This window comes from Triturus cristatus, chromosome 12 (genome assembly GCF_964204655.1).
Source record: "Triturus cristatus chromosome 12, aTriCri1.1, whole genome shotgun sequence".
NCBI lineage: Eukaryota > Metazoa > Chordata > Amphibia > Caudata > Salamandridae > Triturus > Triturus cristatus.
The window spans coordinates 638788186-638813069 of record NC_140595.1 but is presented as its reverse complement, the minus strand read 5'-3'; positions in this window follow the sequence as shown (position 1 = coordinate 638813069).

Below are 24884 nucleotides of genomic sequence, written 5' to 3'. Positions count from 1 at the left end.
ACCTAAAAAAAATGTAATTTCTCTTTGCCTCTTTCTCGGTTTGTCTTTTGGGAGTCTCGTCATTGCTTGCAATGCATGAACCATGAAGCCTTATAACTGCCTACACGCATTGGACAAGACTTGCTTTATTCTTGTTCACAACAAAACCCAAATTCTGTAACTGTCATCGCAGTCTTCTGTAATAACTCTACCTCATCCTGAGCCAATTTTTAAACACCAAAGGGCTGATTACAGGCCTAAAGCTGAATAGCACTTCTGCATTTCTTTCTCCCAGTCAAACTGAAGTCTGGTATTTCACCCATAATGGAACCATCAAATAAGCGACCGTCAGATCCAGACTCATCATTCAATCTCCTGGTGGTGATTCCAACACCAAATCTTCAAATCTCGTAACTTTATTACAGGATGCATACCTTTGTCCTTTTCCACCAGGAGTATGTTGCTTATGAAACCATGGTTCCCTTACTCTGCCCTCACAATGTCTTCTTTCATCTTTAACTTCAAACCCATTGATGCATTAGCATTCTCTCCTGTATGCTGAAACGTAGCTCCTTTGGAACATCTACCTGTATGAATACACCACAAATTATTTTCTGAATCTGAGAACCATTTCTAAAACCCAAGAATCTTGAATTATCTGAAGCCCATTCAGATTTAAAAAAAGGGTGAGTCTGCTGCCCAGCCATAGCTGGATAAGAGAAGGGTTTGATTGCACAAAACCAGCAGTACCTTTTGTGCGACCCTCCAGGGGCGTAACAAACACTCCCGCAGCCTCCGCAGTGCGGGGGGCCCCCGGTCATCAGTATGTGAAGGGGGCTCCCTCAGCTCATCGGGAGAGAGCTGTATGTCTCTTGCTCTAAGCAGCTGCAGTGCGCAGCCTGCTCTGAGCTCCTCCGCTGACCCAGGACTGAAGAGAAACAAAGTAACAAGTTACATTGTTTCTCATCAGTCAGAGCCGGGCCCGGAACAAGGATGGGAGTTGGGGCCCTCAGAATTACAGGCCTGGGATGTGAATTTAGAGGGATCTCTGTAAGTAGTGTTAACCCAGTGATCAGGGACATTTTAAGGAATTTTGGGGGCCCAGGGCCAAATGGATTTTGGGGGCCCCTGTTCAGAACAGTTTTCGTATCCTGTTTCAGCTCTATTATAGCATCTTTGGCCAGGTCACTGAAAATGCACAGACTCACTCATCCAAATTCTAAATGTGTTTATTTCTAAAATTCAGGGACAGTGATGTGTTTTCAATATTGTAACACAGCAGCAGCTCACTAATATTACTGCAAATATTCTCTTGAGACCCCCTCCCATTTCTCATACATTGGATCTGGTTTTGTTCTAAAAGAAAAATATTTATGGATGTTTGATGAAACCTAAACATGACATTTGTCTGCAAAATGCCCGTAATAGACTCTCGCACATCACCCACATTAAAAATAAATTAAAGGTAAACTGTATTTAAAAGAATTTGTTTAAAAATTAGTCATGGTCATCAGGGCAAGACTCTGCAGAACAGAACTGGCTCTGTAAAGGGGCCACTTGAAAGGCTGGGGCCCTGGGCCAGATCCTCCTTTGCCCATGCGTTAAAACATCTCTGCCAGTGATCTTTCTGCGTGGGGTGGAGGCTGGAAGAGGGTTTGGGGGACCAGGATTGCCTCCTCATCCCAGCTTTGAGGCTGGAGTGAGGTGCAGTTTCTCTGTAGCTCATTCCTGGCATCTATCGGATACTCTGCTGTAGTCTTGTAAACATGGAAGCATATAATGTTGGATGAAAATGACACAAATTTTTAAAAAAGTAATCGCATTGATTGTTAGACTTAATAGTCAGGGCCAGAGTTATGTTGAAGTGGAAGACTGATTATGCAGAAGGTTTCACTCCGTTCTGCGTCAAGACAGGGCAAGTTATTCTGCACGATGCCGGGCATTCTGCTGAAGTATTATTTTGCATTTTTAACACAGAGTGCTTTAACAAATGTGGTGCTTTTTTGTAACTTTTGACTTACAGGAGCTAGTACATTTTTTGCCAAAATCAGCAAATTATTCAGCAGATGGTAGTTTATGTGACAAGTACGGTAAATGGATAATTACGCTGGATACACATAATTCCGGTAGCCTTGATAAAAATGCTTCTTATAAAATAGAACACTAAAATATGCGTATGAGGAATACAAGAGCACTGCACATGTAAGTATTTTCTTTTCCGATTCCTTTCTAGTACTCGGTTCGGTGAGGCTGCTTAGGAAACTTTGCGTCAGAGTGCCTTCTGAATAACGTTTGCAGACAGTCCTCCATTAGTAAATACATTCATTGCCATTTCAGACGGCGCCACTACGGCAGCAAAGGGTTATGTGGAGTTGTTTATCCGCACCACTGGGGCCCACAGTCTAAGCTTTGTCGAGGTTTTCAGAAGTTCAACACTACAGTCCCTCGTGCAGGCGCTAGGCTGGCCCTTTAAATCATGCAGCTTCACTGGTAAACAGGGCTGTGCTTCCTGCAGACTGCACATGACAAAGCATGCCCCGTTGCCCCCGCCTCCCTGCACACCCTGAGCCCACCCACCCCCTGGTGCCAGCACAGCCTGGCAGGCCTCAGACCCTGCACATCAGAGCCCTCCCTTGGTGCAAGCACAACCTGGCAGGCCTCGGACCCTGCCCACACCGAATCCAGGAGGCCCACCGTCAGGACCCAGCCCCGAGCCATGGTGGGGCCCTCGCTGCTGCTGCCCCGGGCCCTGCGTGGCCCCCGCCTGCTCCTACGCCTGAGGACCCCCTCTGCCGTCCTGCAGCGCCCCCAGGTAACCCCTGCTGCTTTGTAAGTGTGGGTGTAGCGCTTCCCACCAGCTGAGCTGCTTCAGAGCACTGGAGGGCGAGGGGGAGTTGGCAGTAGATGAGAGGATAAGTGGATGGCAGAAGAGAAAACAGTTTGAGTGTAAAGTAGACGTGCCCCCTTCCCTCTCCAATACCTAGCAATCCCTCCCGACCCTGGCTTTTCGGTACTCTCTGCAAAACCAGATGCACAACTAATTCAAATCATGCTCATATGTGCCCCAGCCTTGCACAAACCTGCATGCACACACTTGATTCCACCCATGAACCCCTACCTTCATATACCCACGTGTCCAACCCATGAAACCCTACCTGCTTGTACCCATGTGCACCTACTTGCATACATCCGCGTGTCACACCCGTGCACCTACCTGCATGCACCGGTGTGTAGCATCTGTGCACCTACCTGCATGTACACACGTGTCCCACCCATGAACCTCTACCTGTGACTGCACCCCCCCCCCCCCCGGCCACCACCTGTGGTTCAAATTTATGGCGTGTCCCCTACCTACAGGGAGCAGGAGACATACTGTGCGCCCCAGACGTAGCTCCACCCTCACTCCCGGGCGAGAGAGGTGCTGCCCACACACCCTATGCAAGGCCTTATCAGTAACTAGGAAGTGCCTTTGAGGAAAAACGGAAGACGGCCAATCAACAAAAGCCGCCCAGGCACCAGCTGCAGGGGCACCTAGCCGCTCACTCCTCATCATCCACACGGTTTAATAATCCTACGACCTTCCTGTTACTGGGTCGAAAAAGTTGTTCAGAAGTCAGCCATCCAATCGATGGCCTCTCTGTAGAGTGCACAGAGCAATTGGTCACTATTCCAGTTGCCATTTTGTGTAATGTTTGCGCTGGAGATACACAGCTGTCTAAAGGCTGATAAGGCAAAATAAAATACAGTGTTTATAGGTGAGTGGGTGCGTTGTGTGTTTGAGCGAATAAGACACTCTGAAGATCACCACAGCTGCCACAGGTCCCACAATTTCAGAATTTAAAAAAATCAATAGTAATTATTTACAGCAAAATAATCGCTGTTACTTATTTATCTTGAAGAGCTAACGATCATTGATAAAGCCAATAGTCCTGGCTGATTTTAGGTTGTCAGTTGTGTTATATATCTGGCTCCAAGAACAGAAAGCTCAGAGAGGAACCAAAATACCGATTGGTTGGCACACTATCAGAATCACAGAAATTTAGTTTACTCCTTTAAGTCACACCCTTAATTACATAGACCACCCCCGTTTCAGAGACCCCCGCTTTTTTGCATACCACATAAAGCTCTTGTCAGTGGCGTCAAGAAGGCTCCGCATGGGACTGGCTGCATCATTTTGTATTAGGCCGGTTCCTACACATTCTTCTGCTGTATCTCGATTCTTGTCGGTGAAGTCTTTTATAGCGCTTCTTAATCAGCTCTAGTTAGGGTAACCAACTGGCATGGGGGCAATTTCAGGACCGTAAGTATAAAAATTCATGACAAAGGGTCAAACTTCAGGGCAAAAATTCAGGACAGGAAGTCGAATTTCAGGACAAAAGGTACGTTTTACAGACACACCAGAGGAGGTTGCGCAAAAGTATATCAGTAAGAAAATAGACAACCACTTAAGTACAAGTGGAAATACGTTTATTTTAGGTTGAGCCAATTGTGCACTTCATGGTTTTTCAGTATGCGGGCAGCTTTGAGCAAATGTGCAGGTCTTTTTGTGGTAACAAAACCGCCCCCACCCCACCTTTCCAGCCTCCAGGGAAAAGTATGATGCCCGGTCCAGCCGGTCCGGCCTTGCAACCACCCTCCAATGGTGCCCCTCATCTCCACAAAGACCCTCTCTCATGTGTATTTAATTTCTTTTATAGTGCTACTCATCCCAAGTAAGTAGGACAGGGTGTTGGGTGCGTTACATCACACACATATTATATAGAGACAATGACTCATATAAATGTGAAAGTCAATGTATAGGAAATGTTACTTAAGATAATGGGGATTACAAGGTGTAATTCTTTCATCCATCAATCAATCTTTCACCATTCATTCTGTCCTTCCATCTGTGTGCCAATCCATATCAATATTCAACCATTTGCAAACCCATCCATCATCTATCCTTCCATCCAGCCATCATTCCACTCATCTATCCCTCCATCCACCCTTTCACTCATCCATCCCTCCATTCATCCTTTCACCCTATCCATTCGTACACTCATCCATCCATTCTTCCACTCATCCATCTAGCCATTTTACCTTTCACCCATTCAGCCATACTTTCACTTACTCATTCACCCATTCACACTTTGTCATCCATCCATCCTCCCTTTCTCTCTCCATCCCATTTCACTTAGTCATCCATCCTTCCATCCACCCATCCATCTACTCATTCACTCATGAATCCATCCATTGACCCTATCACTCATCCATCCTGTCACTCATCCATCCATCCTTTCTCTCATCCATCCACCCTTTTACTCCTTCACTCATCTATCCACCCTTTTGTCCATTTACCCCCTTTCACTCACTCATCCAGCCTTACATCCACCCTTTCACTCATCCATCCATCCTTTCATCCTTTCACTTATCAATTCATCAATCCTCTCATCAGTTCACTCATGCATCCACCCATTCACTCGCCTATCATCCACCCTTTCACTCATCCATCCATCCACTCATCCATCCATGTACCCGTCCATCTACCCTTCCACCCATACATCCATGTATTTACCTTCTCTCATCCATCAGTGCACTCACTTATCCGTCCATCCTTTCTCTCATTATCCATTCATTCACCCATTCACCCTTTCACTAATCCATCCAGCCATCCACCCATCCCTTCACGTATTCACTTTTTCACATTAATTATGAGCTGAGCCTTTGTGTGCAGAGTTGCAGACAGAAGGGGCCCATCAAGGGCTCCACCCCTTCTGTAGTTCCTAAAGCAAAGGGTGGGACGTGGAGGGCTCACTATACCCCTGTACATAGGCAATCCAAAAAAGTGGAAGTCATGAGTCATGCGTGAAGCACAGTGCCACTGTGACATGGAGTTGTTTTCAGGGCTTTAAGTGGGATGAAAAAACTTGGGGTCTCTCCAAAGGGGGTGTTCGATGTAACTAAGGGCATGGCCTAAAACAACTAAGCTAAAAATCTGTGCTTAGCATAGTGTGCCGCCCGACTGGTAATTTGCTGCTTCTGTCATTGCATCCAGATATATAACACAACAAGTAGAGTTACACCTACAAGCCAGAACTATCAGCTTTGTCAATGGTTGCCATTTGCATAAAATAAAAAAGCAGAAGCCATGGCTTTGTTGAATACAAGACTGAAAATGTGTCCTTTTTAAAATGATGAGACTGTGAAAGACCCATAACCTTTTTTTTTTATAACTTGTTTCACTGCCTTCTTTTCGTGAACCTGATTCTCGTGTAGCAGCATTGGTGTTCTTGTGCATTTCTTCCACCTGACTGAATGCCCTACCGTAGACCGAGGCTGCAGGAGGCTCACCACATGCATTTAGAGTACAGACTGTCCCATTGTCATTCTGTATGTGGCAATCAGCCCCATACAGAATGACAATGGGTGGATGGGGCTTGCCTTGCACTCAGTGCACTCAGAGGATGAGTGCATGGCGGCCCCATCAGGGAGGTGAGGCTTTTGGCAGGGGAACAGTGATGTTCCCCAATACCCAAAACTACGGACAAAAGGCGTCCGTAAAAGGGATCGTCACGGACAACGGACGTGAGATGCAAATTACGGACGGTCTGTGAAATTTACGGATGTTTGGTCACCCTAGCTCTAGTTGAATCAAGCGGATCAAGTTTCTCTGAAAGAAGTATTTGCATTCTCTTTTTTTACAGAGCACAAAACGCAAAGCCAACCTGTTAAATGTATATAGATTTAGTCTTTTGTTTGTAAAACACAAGCACAAAGCCGGTCTGCTTTTAGTTATTTAGGCTCCGGTCTGCTTTTAGTTATTTAGGCTCCGGTCTGCTTTTAGTTATTTAGGCTCTCTCAATACAAAGAAAGGTGTTTGATGTATTTCTTCACTAGCTCTGATATATTGTGCCGTTTTGATTTTATTCCTAATTAATTTTGTAACTGTACTAGATTGTACCGACTTTGTTTAGGGAAATGAATAACATCTCCAAAAATGCAACATGCTATTGGCTCGAAGGTCAGGACTGTCTGGAGTTTGTCAAACCTGGTATAGCTGACTTGGTGGGGTGTCACATCATTTATTTTTAAAAAGTTTTTATAATTGAAAAGTTTGGCTCTGTTCTCAATATCCATCAGATAGATATATAATCTCCTCTTCATCAGGCCCTTAGGCTGGTATTAATGTATAGTAAGTTTACCAGATAGGCCATGTCACCAGGAGCACCCTATTCAGAGCCATCTATTCCTTATACAAAGCATTGTAATTTGGAATCTATTTATCTGGCCAGAATAGAGAAATAAGGCTTTACATTTTTAAGGATCGTATATTGTATTAATCTTTGCAATCAAGACAACCGAGGAAAGTTTTTCAGAGCGTACACTGCCAGGATAAATATATTTATTTCACAAAACAGAAAGCGGCTGACACAAGAAGTTTCTGAAAGTAAACAGTTCTTATCGGCATCCTGTTTGCCTTCTGCTCTTCATTTTGATCTACCTGCCATGGGTCGCAAGGGGAGTGCCATTGGTAGCAAGGTGTCGCAAGTGCGATCCCTAGAAACTTCTAAATGATAGTCCATGGCTGAATCCTTCCTCTTGGTAGTTTTCATTGGCTCCTGCCTCTGCTGCAGTGCCTCAGTAGGAGACCCTGCCTCTCAGCTAGCACTGACTACGAGAGTAGAGCACAAGCCACCAACCTCTGGAGGGTCTAGGATGACTAGGTGTCCTGGACTCGCCAGGACAGTCCAGGTTTTTCACCAGCTGTCCCATTAGATTTCGACAATTTTAGCACATGTCCTGGTTTTCAGAGAGGGTCGACTAAAGAAATAGGGAGGCACGTTTTTATGTGTTTCATGGGCAGTATGGCGGGTCGCTGGCTTGAGAGCTCTTGACTGGCACGGAGAATGGGGCACCCCCTCAAGTTTCGTTACGCCACTGCAACCCTCTACACATGCACCTCTTTCTTGACCTCTGCAAGAAGAAGCTTCCACCTTGCAATCCACTCTGAAAGAACGATTCCTTTTGATAGTATCTGTATCCATGAGGGAAAAGCCCTTGCTATTGTGTTAGAAATGGGATTTCTGGTTGGCTAAGGCTTGTGCCCAAGCCAGGCAGAAACCACCACTCTAAGTCAGGGCTGGGGAGTTACACACCAAGATAACCCCTGCTCACCCCCTTGGTAGCTTGGCACGAGCAGTCAGGCTTATCCCAGAGGCAATGTGTAAAGCGTTTGCGCGCGCACACAGCCACAACACCCTAGGCCCACCACAAAAGGAACTCCACACAAGGATATATATAAAAATAGCCTTTGTATTATAATAAACACATTAGATGATATTCACACAATTTACACGGTGCCAACTGGCACTGGCAGAATTTACAGGGGACTATTTACACACGACAGGGCCACATGGACCACTGTCCGAATTAGCACAAATCACCAATTGTAGATGTAAGACATATACCAACTGTAATACAAATTATCACTGTAGAGCACATCCAGTAATTACCGGCGCAATAATGACCCCAGCATTATCACATTAGGCATAAACACATTAGGAGGCATAAATACATTATGCACACGCACCATCATAAACACGGTATGCCATAAACTCCTAAGCATAAATCACATTTGACCAAAATCATATTTAGGCAAAACCCACAGTAGCATGAACATACTATATAATAAAACGCTGAGCACCATAGACACTACTTAGGTGCATACATCACCTTAGCGTAATTTTCTGAACTGACCCCCAGGCCACCTGGCCTCTTACTGGGGCTCAAATGCCCTATGTCCCAAAAATGTCAGGGCGTAAGCGGTGGGCCTTCTACTGGCCTCTGGGGCAGCGGAAAGCAATGTGCCCCAAGCGCAGGGGGGCGGGGGAGTGTATCTCACTCCGCTCTCGTGCAATCCAAAATGAATGCCCCACATTGCAGCTGCCCGCTCTCTCGCGCGGTGCAGCTGTGGGCAAAGCAAGCACGGGCGCTACGGTGCCTCCAGGGAACACCAACTCGGTAAGGGGGTGGAAAACAAATGCCCCCAACGTTGGAGTGGTCCGCTGCCCTGCGTGACTGCTCAAGAAGAACAGGGACCGGCCATGGGGGGTAAGTCCCACTCACCTGGGACTCCCTCGCGGTCTCCTCTTGCTGGCGTCTTCAGCGCTGCCGGTCTCCTCAACATGCAGGGCTCTCTGACCACCCGGAGCCCTGCGTGCGTCGCGTTGTTTCCTCCCGCGTGTCCAGGCCACAGGCAGGCGGGGTAGGCTCCCACCTGGATTTCGTCTTCTGGGCCACTCTTGGACGTGGAGCCGGCCAAGCTCCAGACCTCTGCTGCAGCACGTCCCCGTGCGGGGTGGGCTCCCGTCGGGGTCTTTAAACGCGGCGCTTCTTCTCGGCGGCCATCACAGGAGTGTGTGGTAGGCTCCCGTCCGCTTCCTGGTTAAGCCCCGCCCATGTCCTCACACAGGTTGCCTGGCTTCCTGTCCGGGCCGGGCTGCGGCGGTGATCCTCTCTTCTTCCTTCACCGAAGCACGGGGTGGGCTCCCGCCTTCGTCCAAAGTTAAATATAATGAAATAAGCGGGGTGGGCACCCGCCAACGAGCACCGCAATGCGGGGTGGGCACCCGCTTTACGATAGGCAAATCCTCAAGGCGGCAATAGTGCGGGGTGGGCTCCCGCTCAAAAGGCACAAAGCGGGGGAATCCCTACGTCGGTATTCCCTCGGAAATTATCGCAGCTCAGCGCTGCTGTTCCCCACGAAGGCACTCCTCGGGCCCAAAAAACAGTGCTTCTTGGCCATGAGAGTCACAGCGCTCCTCCAAATAAGGCAAGGCTCAGGAACAAAGTCTTTCAGGAGGCAGGGGGGCAAGGGCTGGGCCCAGGGGCCAGCTCACAGGGCCCTCCAGGCAGGGAGGCAGTCCCCAGTGGCGGTCTCTCCTGGCGCCCAGCAGCAGCAGCAGGCCCCCCTCCAGTTAGGATCAGAAGAAGAACATTTCACATGGGGTCACAGCCCCTTTTTATATACACATTTCCTTTGTCTCGGGCTGCAGGGTTAAGGAAAAACCAGATGCAACTGGTTTTGGAGCACTCTGTTGTGCTCAGCCCCTCTCCCCATTCACTGGACAGGCTAGGGACATCAGACGCACCACAGGGGGCGGAGCCAGCATTGTGTAGGGAAAGCCCAGACCTATTCATGTCCCAGGTGTACTCCTCCCTGCCATCAGCATGCAGATCTCTCCATTCACCACCGGGGCAGACCCATCCTGACTCCTGGAGCCAGGCACACCAGCCAATCACAAGCCAGGCAGTCACTTCACATTTATTACACAGACATGCCAGCTTCTAGAAGTGGCACTTCTACACTAGACACAGTAATGCCGCACACATCATCGCGCAGCATTCAATCGCACGAGTTCGCACATACCAAACTCGACCCTGCACTCCCCACGCATCAGGAACTACCATGGACACACACATTCCCCATGCATTCCTATGGGAGGGCAGGTCAGTCTCACTCAATGTAACACAGCGCGCACGCACTTTACACGGAGACATCGTGCTAAAGTGCCTAGGGGTCTAAAACCACTAACACTCCATAGGGAAAAAGCTAGGATAATTGCAAAAAGTTTAGGGGTGAACCTGCCAGAAGGGCCAAGTCCAACATAATGCCTTCTTTCAGCCAGGGAAACAGACCCCTTATGCTTCCTGACCATCCAACTTATAAAACACTATTTTGATTTCTCTTTGTAACTTCTGGAAAGAGCTGAAAGTGGCAACACATTTAGACATGTCTTTAATAAATGCACCCCAAATAACATGCCCTGAGCTGATGGGCCACCTTTGTTTGGGGGCTAATTCTACACATTTTGGATCACTTTGTAAAAGTATACTTTTCCCTCTTTTCAAAGCCATGAGGCAAACTGCATGCTGTACCCATTGCCTCAACTCTGCAACATCAGAACTACTGTCATTCACATTGGCATCTTCAGCCATGTCAAAAATCTTATTTAAAGACCAATGACATCCAAATGCCTGTCTTGACAATTAAATAAGCCTTGAACACAAATATTGGAAGGGTCTCTGCCTCTTTTTCCAATAAACACTATAATATTAGCATCAGATTCTGGGGCGAATACCACCGTAATTGGTAGAGTGGGTCTCAGGCACTCAGATCTTAGACACACCCTAACTTCATACTTTATCACTTTCAGTAGCAAAAATTCTACATATTTGTCCACATGATCAATGGAAGACCACTCTGGAGATACATATTTTTTTGCAATAATAAAGAATCAAAAATACTTCTTCCCAGAGGATCCAGACAAATATATTTACTTATTCTTTATGCCTGAATGACCTGCCTTTTCTTATTTCCAGCTCCTATCCCGAGAGCATCAGAGTCAAAATTTTAATAGCAACTCAACTGCACTTCAGTGCTCACAGAAGACTCATCATGAAGCACCACCGTGTGTTTCTTTATATTCTCTTTTTTCAACTTATCATTGCGTGAGCCTTTATTTTGCCAAACTTGAGTATCATCACTATCAAAACTGTATCCATCATCTACATTATTCACAGACCTCTTCCTCTTTCCCCCTATGATGTTTTCTTTTCCAAGAGACCTTTACACCTATGGTTCTTTTACCTGTATCAGCCTCTCTTCTAGCCAGAAATTCTCATCCTGCAAATATGGGACCACAAGGTGAGAGCTAAATACCTGTTCCAATATTTTCTCCATTCTTCTGCCAATTTCCACACAGATATACTATGCAGCCTTGTTAATGCTTTCTTCTATTTTAATCTCAGTGTCCTTATCTGCCTTCCCTTCTTTTCTAAATGCTATCAAAGTTTATCCAAATGTGAACAAATAATACCTGCCTTAATCAATCTCCAAATGCCAAAAGTATTGAACGACTCAAAATGCCTAAATGTCGGAACAAAACACCTGTTGCCCCCGCCGAAGTCAGATTGATCAGTACCTTACCTCACAACCACTAAATGACTGACACTGACTAACAGGAAATGTCCTCAATGTTGTTAAATACTTGCAAACCCAATCCTTCACGTTGGCCACTGCATGTACGCAAGCCCTGGAAGACAAAATTGCCCTTTACTCCATGCTCACAGTGAGCCCAACCGCAAACGCCTACAAGAACTGGCTCATGCATAGAACCATCTCCCCCCTTGGGATCAACTGATCAAAGAATGCCTTGAACAACTGCCCTGTAACAATGTGTTTCAAAGGGAGGGTCACTTGCCACTCCCCTGGATTTTTCACTTGCACTTTAATGACTATGCCCCTGTCCATTGACATTGTCAAAAAGCATAAGAGGATGGATGAGGTTAAAAATATGCCCCCTCTCCCCTGAAAACATTTCTGAAGACGCCATTCTTGTAACAGATCTCTATGAGCCCACGGCTCAAGAGGTGAATTAAAATAAATGAAACATGTCCCCTCCGCAAAAGAAAACGTGGACAAACTGAGCCTGAAATAAAATTCACATATCAAATTTGCAGAACACCAGTATAGCCCTTGGCAGTAGGCTACAAGCCTATATTAAAACATTGAGATGGCATTAGTTCTTTTGAAGACGACCGAATGCCTCAGAGCCAATAATGCCTGGTATAGACCTTCTGATCCAACATTCCATTGTTTGTCTTTCTGCTAGACCAATGGGTGAAATGTTCTAATACCCATATAATCAATTTGCCTTGGGTTATAGTGTTAGCTACAGGCTTACTCCTTTGTGACAGACCTTTGCCTGCAGCGTGGGCCTATAACTCTGGTAAAGGGCCTGATAGTTTTATAACTCTGGTAAAGGGCTTGACAGTTGTCTATGATTGCAAGACCTTCACCCCAGAGCTACTGTTATAGGACTTGACAGGAGTTCGCTGCTTTTGATAATGCCCTCAATGGAAAAATGGCTATATGGCCAGTTCAGGTAGAGGGGGGAGTGGGGAGAGAGAGGGAGAGAGTAAGAGTTCTCAATTAGATTAATTCTGCCCATTTCTTTCTTATGATCTAAATAGACGTTACAGCCAATATGTTTGTTCTAGTACCCAGTTCCACCAAAGGGAAAATGAGTTAGGTAAAGGTAAGAACAAACTAGAGATTGAGGCTAATGAGGGATGTACATTGGAAAAATGTAAATAGGAATAGTCAGAATAAAAGCACAAATTGACCTTAATGTCTAAATGTTGATAAGTGGCAGTGATGCTACAGATGCTATCATGAAACATAGCAGGGCTGTGTTCATGGTATTCCTAAATTGGATGGCAAGTAAGTCCCAGCACTTCTATTTGTTGGAAAGGCAGTCATGGTAAAGGCATACGTGTGGTAAAGAGTTGAGTGGTAACAGCATAGGGTGGTAACATCATAGGTTTGGAAAGTCATACATCCAGGTTGGTTGGACCCAATCACTGTTTTAGGGATGTTGTTGTTGTTGAGTCTTATTTGATATATGAAGTTTAATTGGTTTAAGATATTGATAACGATATAGACTCTTCAAGAATAATTATTGACAAGATAAGATTTGAGAACAAAATAAATAATTATTCGTTATATATATAAAAAAATTGAAAGATACACAAGAGGACATTACATAAAGCCAGAGTGCACATAAACTAGAAGAGTTAAACTATTCACCCCACCAATTTCCCAGAGTTCATTCAATTTGACAAAAAAAGCACAGAGGTGATCAGCAGACCGTCACACATTTTGGCCAAGGAGGCTAAATGCATTCTATTAAAAAAAAAATTTAAAACGAGAGGAAACTCCACCCCTTTTAATACCTGTCTCCAAAACCAGTCCAGTTTTCACTAGGTATACAAATGGGGGCTTTGAAATACATAAAAACACATACCGTACCAGAGATTTCTATGTACTGAGCTAGAGTAAGTGAAATATCTGGACTCCACTTCCCAATTCGAGTGATAGCACTGCACCCCCAACTTCCGCCAACAGTCTGCATCTGAGTGCTTCCCTGTGAAACACACTATTTATAGGCAAACATGTGGAAAAAACAGTTAAACGGACCAAGAGACAGCTGAGTTTTGCAAAACAACTTACCTAAAGTAGGGATAGTCGCGCCAACAAATTTTGAAGATGCCAAGCACATAGACGTCTCCCTCTTGTTCCCAAATGCCTTCACATTCCACAGAGTCTCCTGGGGTGCCAGCAAGGCTGCATAAGAGGAAAACCAGAGCAAACCATGAAGTTAGATGCATGATGCCAGGAGTCCAGCCTCCTCTATGAGTGAGAAAGCAGAGCAAGATCATATGTGGCAATTAAAAAAACCTCTAAGGTTACAGAGGGGTCACTAAGCCTTTGCTTCCTGTACGCAAATCTTTCAAGGACTGCAGGACACCTAAGCAAATACATATTGTATGTGGGGACATCTTGAGTAACTCAACGAATGAGCCTGTCAAGGACAGGCAGCCCACACCATTTGCAATATGTCAGAATTAGGCACTAGGCAAATGGGGTGGGATGGTTTGCAAATGATGATCCTGTGTGCAGCTAGTACATGTTTTGATTGTGGGCTGTGTCATTTCAAAAGCCTCTCTCCCACTGTTGTCACCCAGATTTTTTTTTTCTTGGGGGGGGGCTTTCATAGATGAATTGTAATGTAATGAGCTTTAATGGACTACTAGGTCGAACGGTTTGGCAGGTTCAGTGACCCAAGGAATTACAAATGGCAGCCTTAGAGGGTGACCAAATGCGTCTACTGAGCCCACTTACTCATGCTCATGTCTTGATATCTGCTATTGACCTGGAATAGAAATGGCAAGCTGAATAAGAAGGTACATTCTTGACATCTACTCAGGAACTAGAATACAAATAATTAGTGGAACAGGAATGGAAATTAGTGTAGGCAATATAAATTCCCTTTGAAATCAGAGACATTAAAAATATGCTATATTAACTAGCTGTTTAAAAAAAAAAAGTTTTACTGTCATTTAATGTCACTTTTAAAGTTTTGCAAACAGTTTCTTAGGGCAATAAAATGCCTCCCATGCAATCAATAGGTTGTTACTGACAATGGGTACATTATAGACTCTAATTAGACATTACCCCCGCCCCCCCCCCAGTTTGCCCTTTGTATCCCTTTGTTTTCGCCCTTCTGTTGAGTGTACTAAAATAATTTAAATTAACCAGATAACCCTGCATTACGTAACTAATTTTAGCGACCAAATTACCCAACAGAAACATTAGTATCTTAAAATACTCATTTATTTATTGGCTTTAATTAAAAAAAGTTATTCTTTATATTTTATTTATCATTTTTAGTGGCTATCTACGCTAGCTTTCTGCTGAGTTTCAAAATCTAAGACAGAGAAGATGAATTTTGGAGTCTCTGTGGATTGCATCCGGTTTGGATAAGTAGGACAGCCTGGTACTGGGTGTCAAATTTAAAAGTGACTGGTAGGTATGCCACCTCTGGTCAGAACCCTGCCAATAGGACCCATACACCATGGCAAAGCCCCACTACAACGTCCACACCCATTCCACGTATTGCTATGCCTTCAGACCACTACTGCCACGGCGATGGATGCCTCCACCCATCAATGGCACAGTTTTGAGGGAGGGAAATCCCACCCTCAAGATGCCCTTCTGAAATGCCATTCCAAAGATGTATTTGTTTTATTTATGCTTATTTTATAAATTAAGCATAGTTGTTCACCGCAGAAGTACCACTGCACTGTAAGAAACCAGTGCTAAGGTCGATACAGATCCCTCACAAAAGTTATTCAGTAGATGTGGGAGAAAATAAACACATCTCTGTGGCTTTCCTGAACTTATATAAGATAGCTGAGACAGGACACTGCCTTATATCACCAGTGATCCTACGGATTAGTGTCACCAGCATACATAAGCATCGAAAACAACAAGAGATTACACAAGGTATGTCAAAGGGACAGGAGCAAGCCCCAAGAGACTCTATAAACCAGCGACCCAACTTTGGAGAGGAAAGGGGTAAGAAACACCTGCAGAGTTCTTATAGATAAGAAATCCTGAAACCAGGGTAGAGCTCTGCTTTTGGACATTATGACTCTGCAGACAACCTTGCAAGATCTGCTGGTGTACGGTGTCAAAGGCCACAGAGAGATTTATCACATCAGCAGGTACATCTTGGACAGTACAAAGTTGCAACTCACCTAAGGCACCCACTACTGCAACCGTCTTCCAGGGCAGTCTGCATAGAACTGTGCAAGAAATCAGACACTCAGGAAAACTCATAGAAGTCTAATACATGTTTAACAAAACATAACATAACATGTGTATTTGTAAAGTCCACGTTCACCCCTACGGGGTCTCTTGGCGCTGAATAACAGATGTTTATTGTTACCCAACTCAATGGTACTCGTTTAATACAAAAATAGCCGGCAAGAATCAAAAATATTCTAACTGCAATAGGCAATTCAACAGACCAGCACTTCACCATCTGATCAGTTGAAGCATGAGTCTCAGGAGTAATGTAGGACAAACAGTCAGTGGTGGGATTGAAATATTCCTCTAGACTTCTATACCTTGCCAAGACTCAGAGGAGGTGCCTGCAGCCAGCGCCAATGGTAGAACAGAAAGAGACAAGTTTAATTTTTGCTGAGGGCCACTCTGATCAAAGGCCTCAGACATCAGTGGACATAGGAGTGCAAATACAGCAGGAAGAAAGATTAATTGTTGGCCGATATTTCTCAAACAACAGCAAGTAGATTTTGTTCTCATATACTGAGAGGTGGCTGCATTCAAGTACAGCTGCAGTACAATTTGACTTTCCAGCAACACCTCATTCAACAGTCATGATCTATCCCACAAGGATCCAGAGGTTGAAGGTTGCAGCAAACCCACAGAAAGATCCATTATCTAGGAGACAGTAGCTCATGTCAGACAGAGGAGAGAATGATGATGGGTGATGAACACTTCAATTGGGCTTCGTAGCAGAGCAGAGCTATCTTATTCTTAAGTGTACCACTATTTCTCTCTACTTTTCCTGCTCAATAAGGGAGAAAGACACAATGGAAGTGCGGGTTGATCCCTGAAGCTTTGCAAGCCTCCTGCTATACTGCTGAATTGAAATATTCTTTGGGTTAGGTGACTCAGGATTCTGACATTGGGGTTGAAGTCCCTTAGTGTGTACTTAGCTACAGTCATGGAATATGCTCCTGCATGTTGATAAGCTTCCACCCACCCGGAGAACATGAAAATAATTACATGTACATATGAATATGAGGCACATTTCAGCATCAGAATGAAGTTAATTTGAAGAAGGACAAGAGGTTCCTAAGGAGGAGATGTGCAGCGGGGTTTTCTTCATCCCCTTACCTATACTGTGAGATTGACAAATGACACAGGCAATAGTTCTGGACAATAAAAGAATGGTTCAACCAATTTGCAGCGGCGTGGACCATCTAACCCTACCAACATGGGAAGCCATGATACAAGTGGTCAAGGTTTGTGAGCAGAAATATTGGCGCAATCACATGCCCTGAGCTGGCTTTCCAAACTCTTTCCGGGTAACTTTGTATTTCTGTTTGGTCCAAGTCTGTTTTATGCTTTCTGAAGGTTATGGAAACAAATCAATTGGTATGACATACAGAGTAGCATCACTGATTTGAGACAAAGCAGTTATTCTAATCACAGGTGTCAGCGAGGGCATCCCTTAAGACACTTCATCCTGAGAATTCTGGGGTGAGGCACATTTCACAAAGGCAATTTGCTGGGGTAATAGTAAAGTGTTCAATAGATACTGCTCATTCATGCCATTTTGAGTTGAACTACAAGCAGACGTCAAGGAATCCAGAGAAGCCCAAAGTCATGCAGGACTCTGAACACACATACTGTCAGTCTGTGAATACAGTTACAATCTTTTTCTCAGAACAAATACAGGCTAGGTTGAGGTTGATGATTTCAGCACCTACACCCAATTAACATTTGGTAAGTGTTGACTTTCAATAACTGGATATACATTACATAACCAGGAAGCAGCTCACAGTCCTCATTTCTAAAACATGATCCGTTCAGAAACTATATTAATGCACAATTTGGCGTTTGTAAGATCAATGTGGGGCTTTATTACATGATAGGTTTCCACATTCCAGTCATGGGTTTCTTCCTCCTGGCTGGTAGCATCAGAGATGCAGGGTTTATTAGTTATTTATCAGGATGTTATGGGAGGCAGACAACAAAAGAATTTCATATTGGGACAATCTGACAGTGGAATTAAGTAGAATTTTGGTGGTGAGGAGAAGAGCAATGTAGGTGCAACAATCAGGGTGGAACTTAGTGCACTATTTTCAAATGCTTCAACAGGGTGGGTAGATGTGACTACAGAGCAGAGGCATGCAGGAAGACCTGCTGCTATGTGGCCTAAGAAATAATGTGCTATGGCTGTGTGTTTTTTATCCAAATGGTCTTGTTCAAGTACTTCAAGGTCACATCTATATTGTTCATAACAATACAGCGTAACTGATTTTGCTAAATCTGGGAGCCCTAGAGGGGGGAACAAAGGCAAGAGCCTTCTTTATTTGTACAAAGGCATATTTGGCTTCTGTAGAGCAATGCAAGGGTTAGTGGTTGTCCTTTTTAAATATACTTTGAATGGCCTTTATCCTAGTAGCCAAGGATCCATTGTCTACAGTCCCCTAGCCATACCCAGTGAAGTTTGTACATGGGAGATGGTCACTGGATGGGCAAATTTACATATGGCTTCAATCAGTTCTGATGATAAGAGGCGCTTTCCAGGAGAGATCTGATGGCCAAGCTAACCCATGCAGGGAAGACAAAATTGCAATTTCTCCTTTGATGCCTTATGCCTTTTCTTAGACAATTCAGAGGAGGTAGACAGGGTCAGCCTTGTATTGCTCTACAGTAAGAGAGGCAAGCATAATGCAATAAATGTACTAAACTCCAGTAGAGCCCTTGAAAAGAAGGAGGCATCCAAATTTTACTGTTTTTTTGCGGCCAGGGAAAAAAAATCGATGGAGACTTTATTAAGAATTGTGGGAATTTCTACCGTCCAAGCTGATATCTGCCGAATGAGAACATGAAGAGAAGGTGGCTTTGTTTGTGAATGGATGTGGAAAAGAAGGCGGAACACAGATCTACCACCGTAAATCATTGGGCATTTGAAATAATACAGAAAAGAATGGTGGTAGGGATGGGAACCATAGACAACTGGGGAGAACCTCATTACATTATTAATTGAATGTAGGTCCTACATGGCTCTATACACATTGGTCTTTCCTGCCTTCTGCATAAGAAGTACATGAGTATTACAGGTACTAACAATTGCCTCCAAAACACCTTGTTTGGTGAGGTCTGCAATGACTGGACTGAATACCTGCCATCTTTATCTTTACAGGATCCATTGTTGGACTCTGTGGACCATAACATGGAGGGCACTTCAAAAACAACCCATAGTTCTTAAGAAATATCAGGGTCATCAGTAACAGGCTGACAATCTGTTTCACACAGCAGAGCGCAGATTTTCTTTCCCCTGTTCTGAGGTACATTGGGGTAAAAGCCATCAGGAGTATAGAAAATGGTGCAGTTTAAAGTTCACAGAATGCCTCAACCCAATAGATTAGTTGGTGAAGCAGGGTTTAAAGCATACTTGTCTGAGGGGGGGAAGGCTAAGCACGCAACGAAGATGGCAGCACCTCCCTGAGCTCCGTGATATAATTGGTGCAGAAGCTCGCTTTTACCATGTACTCGGGGTGATTTTCATACTTCCTTGGACACCGAACAGCAGCGGAACAACTTGGGAGTGCGTGGGGCGGCTTTGAAATGTCTCCAGTGCCTCTCTCAAGGTGGTTTCTGATGAGAAATGTTCTTTTACCGCAACGACCCCAAAATGGCGGCCGGCACGACAGTCCCATTTTGACTTGAAGAGAATAGAGTCTGTCTGCACGCGGGTACCGGTCACTATTTCCAATGCTGTTCATAAGGTACTGTGCATATTTTTGCCAATACTGCATAGCTGGTTATGGAATGTTCACTGTTATGTGAAGGATATTTTTACACCATGAAAATATTCAAGATAGCGGCTTCTGACTGGATTTTCTTCGTGTGCTATAATTTCTAGTCACAAACCCAGTAACTTTGTTGGCCTTTTCTTCAACATTTGCTGCCACTAATGAATATTTGCATCTGTGAAGCTATTCTAAGAGGTTGCCTACTATTATAATAGTATTATTGCTACATACTGTCTACTGCTGGCATGATCCTTGCGCTTTGTCTGCTGTTTGTTTCTGGATTTAATAGTGAACTATACGTCAGCGCCTGATTTATACTACATTTCTTTTTCAAGCTCGCTTCACTGAAGCTAAACTCCAAGATATATTTGTGTGTTACAATATAATCTGTCTAAACACAGCACGTGTTTTTTACACCTTGTCCTTCAGTGGTTTGATATTGCTCAGGTTAAGTCTATTTGATTGTGGTTTTTAACAAGATTTTACTCAATGGCGGAAGGTATGGGTGTAAGTATCAAAGACAGAGACTCCAAGGCGAATCTGAAATGCTCTAAGCAGACCTCACCTACTCCGGAGTCACCAACTAAGGGTAATCCTGAGTCTGCTTCAAATTTGGATGCAATATTACTCAAGCTCAATACAGTCCATGACATTTCACAAAGTACCAAAACAAATACTGATTTGCTTCAAGTAGAGGTGGCTGCAATTCGTAATGATCTCAAATCCCTTTCACTGCGTGTTTCTAATGCCGAAACAAGGATAAGTAATGTGGAAGACTATACAAATAAACAAACAAAGCACATTCAAAGTCTGGAACGTTCCATTACTTCATTGAGGAGAGATCTCACGGAACAGAAGGATCATAATAGACAAAGTAATCTTCGGATTTTTGGGCTACCGGAGGACTATGAAAAATCGGCTCCTTCAGCAATTCATTTTTTACTTACATGGATCCCAAATACCCTGAAAATGTCCTTCCTCAAGGACTTTGAGATTGAGCAAGCTCACAGGGTTCCAACCTTCAAACCAAGATCGATGTCCTCCCCAAGACCCCTGATTTTTAAACCTCTGTATCATCAACACACAATTCTGGCACAAATGAGGAAAATTAAATCAATACAATGGGAGGGTCACAGAATATCTATCTCACAAGATTTTGCCAGAGACACAGTGATTCGTCGCAAAGGCTTCCTGAATCTATGCAAGAGACTCATTGACCTAAATATTCCATTCTCTTTCGCTGGTCCCTCAAGATTCCGGATCACTTTCAAAGTTCGTACACAGATTTTTTATGAGCCTTCAGATGTATCGTCATTCTTAGATAATCAATCTGAATCATAAATGGACTCAGAGTCACTTCCTGGTACTTCTTGTCCCTAATGTTTCTATTTTTACTGACATGGTCTGTACCTTATATTTTTTCATTTATAAAAGGTCATGCCTTTATTACTTCTCCCTCAATTATTATTCTCTCTTATAAGACAATATAGTTTGTTGTACTATATTTAGTTTTACTGGAGATTACCTCTGGTTTGTTCGTTAGAATTAAGGGTGGGCGTAGAGCTCCGCTCTGCCCGCGGAGTGTACGTAGTGCTGCCTGCTTCGTGGTCCACGAAGTAGGCGTAGAAGGCAGCGCTACGCACATGCCACGGCGGAGCAGAGCTGCCCGCCACCCGCCTCCCACCCGCCCTCATTTTAAAATAACTGAAAGTATTTAAAAGTAAGAAAATGCCTTACCTGAGGTGCGGCGTTCCGGGGCTCCCTCTTCCTGGTTCAGCGGCAACTTCTTCCTCACAAATGTGCATGCGTGGACGCCCGCTGAACCAGGAAGAGGGAGCCCTGGGACGCCGCACCTCAGGTAAGGCATTTTCTTACTTTTAAATACTTTCAGTTATTTTAAAATGAGGGCGGGCTGGAGGCGGGCGGCGCGTAGTGGGGCTACGCGGAGTGTGCGTAGATTTGGCCACACTACGCGATGCTCCACGTAGCCCCTCTACACCCACTACGCCCAGGGTTAGTTAGAATACCGTCTGGCTAACTTAGATTTGGTATTATTTTGGTCTCAAATTCTGGGTTTGTACTGTTCTTTGCTGGTTGACCTAGTCTATTTGATCCCCTGCAGTAATGATGTTACAATTGTTTATTGCTAATATACTGTTAAATTATTTTTGTCTCCCTTCTTTCTAAATTTCACATAGTACTCTTTGGCGACTTTGTCTTCAATTCTAGTTGTTCCCCTTTTCTAAAATCTCTTTGTATCTGGACATATTTGGTTCTTTGTTCACTTGCTTTTTCTACTTTCTAGCCTAAGCTATTGCTCTGCCTTTTTCTTGTTCGTTGGCTTATTTGAGTGTTACTCTAGTTATATGGTTGCATTTATTCCTGACTTTATTGATTACCAATGACCTGATTGTCATACTGTTGCCTAATGGTATAGTTACGATGTCTTACTTGTAAGATCAGTTTATGATAATGATTTTATTTACTTCTCTTATTAACTGTTCTAAATAAGTAATATAATTAATGACATTTTTCTCCCGCAGTTTTTTAGTGATTATTTATGCTATATATAATATGTTCAGCTATTATTATGATGGACTTTCGTGTTTGGTACTCTCCTTTTTGGGAAATGTTTCTTTAAATATTGTAAGATTATATTCATCCCTCCATTTTTGGAACTAGCATTAACCTTTTCTCTTATTATTCTTTTAATGAGCTTAATTTCTTATTTTCTATTTCCTATATTCTTCTCTCTTGCTATTTCTTTTTCTTTTATCTTTCTTTTTACAGTCTCTGAGTTAATGTTCATTCACTTATATGTTTATAGTATTTATTGATCTTCATTGAGTTATCAGATTATATTTGCTGTTCTTTGTCATTGTAGGTTCCAACTTAATAACTATTTTTGTGTTTCTTGCTTTATTTCCTTTTAATGTATATTTAACTGTTTATTCTATACTACTATAGTCAGGATAATTCTTTTATGAACTGCGGTTTGCGTTAAATTGCCTACTTGTATTTAATTTTTATTTTACTATGTGCCTCTATTATATGAGATTTTTCCTCATTCTTCTTATTTCATCTTTTTAAAGTTGCTTATTTATTTCCATGTATTGTATTCACATTATTTTTATATTTTATTTGGATACCTTTTAGGCTGGGTTATGGCTCTTAGACTGTTATTTATTTATTAAAATATCAATCAACCAGTCGTTTAAGCACGACAACTCTCCCGTAAGGGTCTCAAGGCGCTGGGGGGGGGGGTCTCCAGTCCATCAAGGGGTGGTCCGTCAAAGAGCTAGGTTTTGAGTTTTCTTTTGAAGATGGGGAGCGATGCTGTCTGTCTGAGGTGGAGCAGAAGGGCGTTCCAGGCTCGGGCCGCGAGGAAGGAGAAGGAGCGGCCTCCCGATCTGGTCTTTCTGGTGCGGGGAACCACGGCGTACGAGAGCTGGGCTGATCGTAGGGTCCTCTGGGGTGCGTGGAATTTGAGTCGGCAGTTCAGGTATGCTGGTCCGGTGTCGTGGAGGGCCTTGTGGGCGTGGCTGAGCATCTTGAAGGTGACTCTAGCATCGATGGGGAGCCAGTGGAGTGTGCGTAGGTGCTGGGAGATGTGGCAGTGTCTTGGCAGGTCAAGGACCAGTCTTGCGGCAGCGTTCTGGATGTTCTGCAGCTTGCGGGTTAGGTTTTTTGTTTATTCCGGAGTGCGTTGCCATAGTCGAGTCTGCTGGTGACCAGGGCGTGAGTGACAGTCTTTCTGTGTTCGAGGGGGATCCATTTGAAGGTCTTACATAGGAGGCAGAGGGGGTGGAAGTAGGAGTATGAGACGGAGTTGATCTGGTGGTCCATTTTGAGCTCGGAGTCCAGTATGATTCCCAGGTTACGTGCGTGGTCCGTGGGGGTGGGCGGGCTTTCAAGGGTGGGGGGCCACCAGGTGTCGTTCCAGGCATTGGGGTTTGGGCCCATGATGTGTACTTCTGTTTTGTTGGTGTTTAGTTGTACGAAGCTGTTTTTCATCCATTTGGCAAAGGCTTCTATGCCTTCTCGAAAATTGTGTCTGGCGGTATTGGGTTTGTTGGATAGGGAGAGGATGAGTTGGGTGTCATCGGCGTATGACATAATGTTGAGTCCGTAGGTTCTGACGATGGGGGCGAGCGGAGCCATTTAGACGTTGAAGAGTATAGGGCTGAGGGAGGACCCCAGGGGGACTCTGCAGGTGGTAGGTGTAGGATTCGAGAGGAAAGGGGGGGGAGTCTGCCGCTGCGTTCTGCCGGAGAGGAAGGAGTGGATCCAGTTGAGGGCCTTGTCTTGGATCCTTGTGTCGTGAAGTCTGCGTATTAAGGTGCAGTGGGAGACTGTGTCGAATGCCGCTGAGGGGTCGAGGAGGATGAGGGCTGCTGTTTCTCCTTTGTCCAGTAGGGTGCGGATGTCGTCTGTTGCAGCGAGTAGAGCGGTTTCCATACTGTGATTTTTTCTGAAGCCGGATTGGGAGGAGTCGAGGATGTTGTGCTCTTCGATGAATGTGGCGAGTTGGCTGTTGATGGCTTTCTCGATGACTTTCGCTGGTAACGGGAGCAGGGAGATGGGTCTGTTGTTTTTTAGGACGGTGGGGTCCACTAAGGGTTTCTTCAGGAGGGGATTGACCTCGGCATGTTTCCAGTCGTCGGGGAATGTGGCGGTTGCCAGGGAGCAGGGAAGAGTTATTTGCTGTTGTATGCGTGAGTGGATATTCTGTCTTCAATTGCTTTTTTCCTTGTTTTTCTGATGAGTTGGTGGTGGGTGTTGGTGGCAGCTCTGAAGTTGTTGTGGGCTTCTGTGGATTTGGTGTTCCTCCAGGCCTTTTTGAGGCGGCGGTAAGTGCGTCTGGACTCCCGAGGTTCGGTGGTAAACCAACTGACTTTCTTGGAGTGGGTGTTGCTGTTTTTCTCAAGGGGGGCTATGGTGTTGGC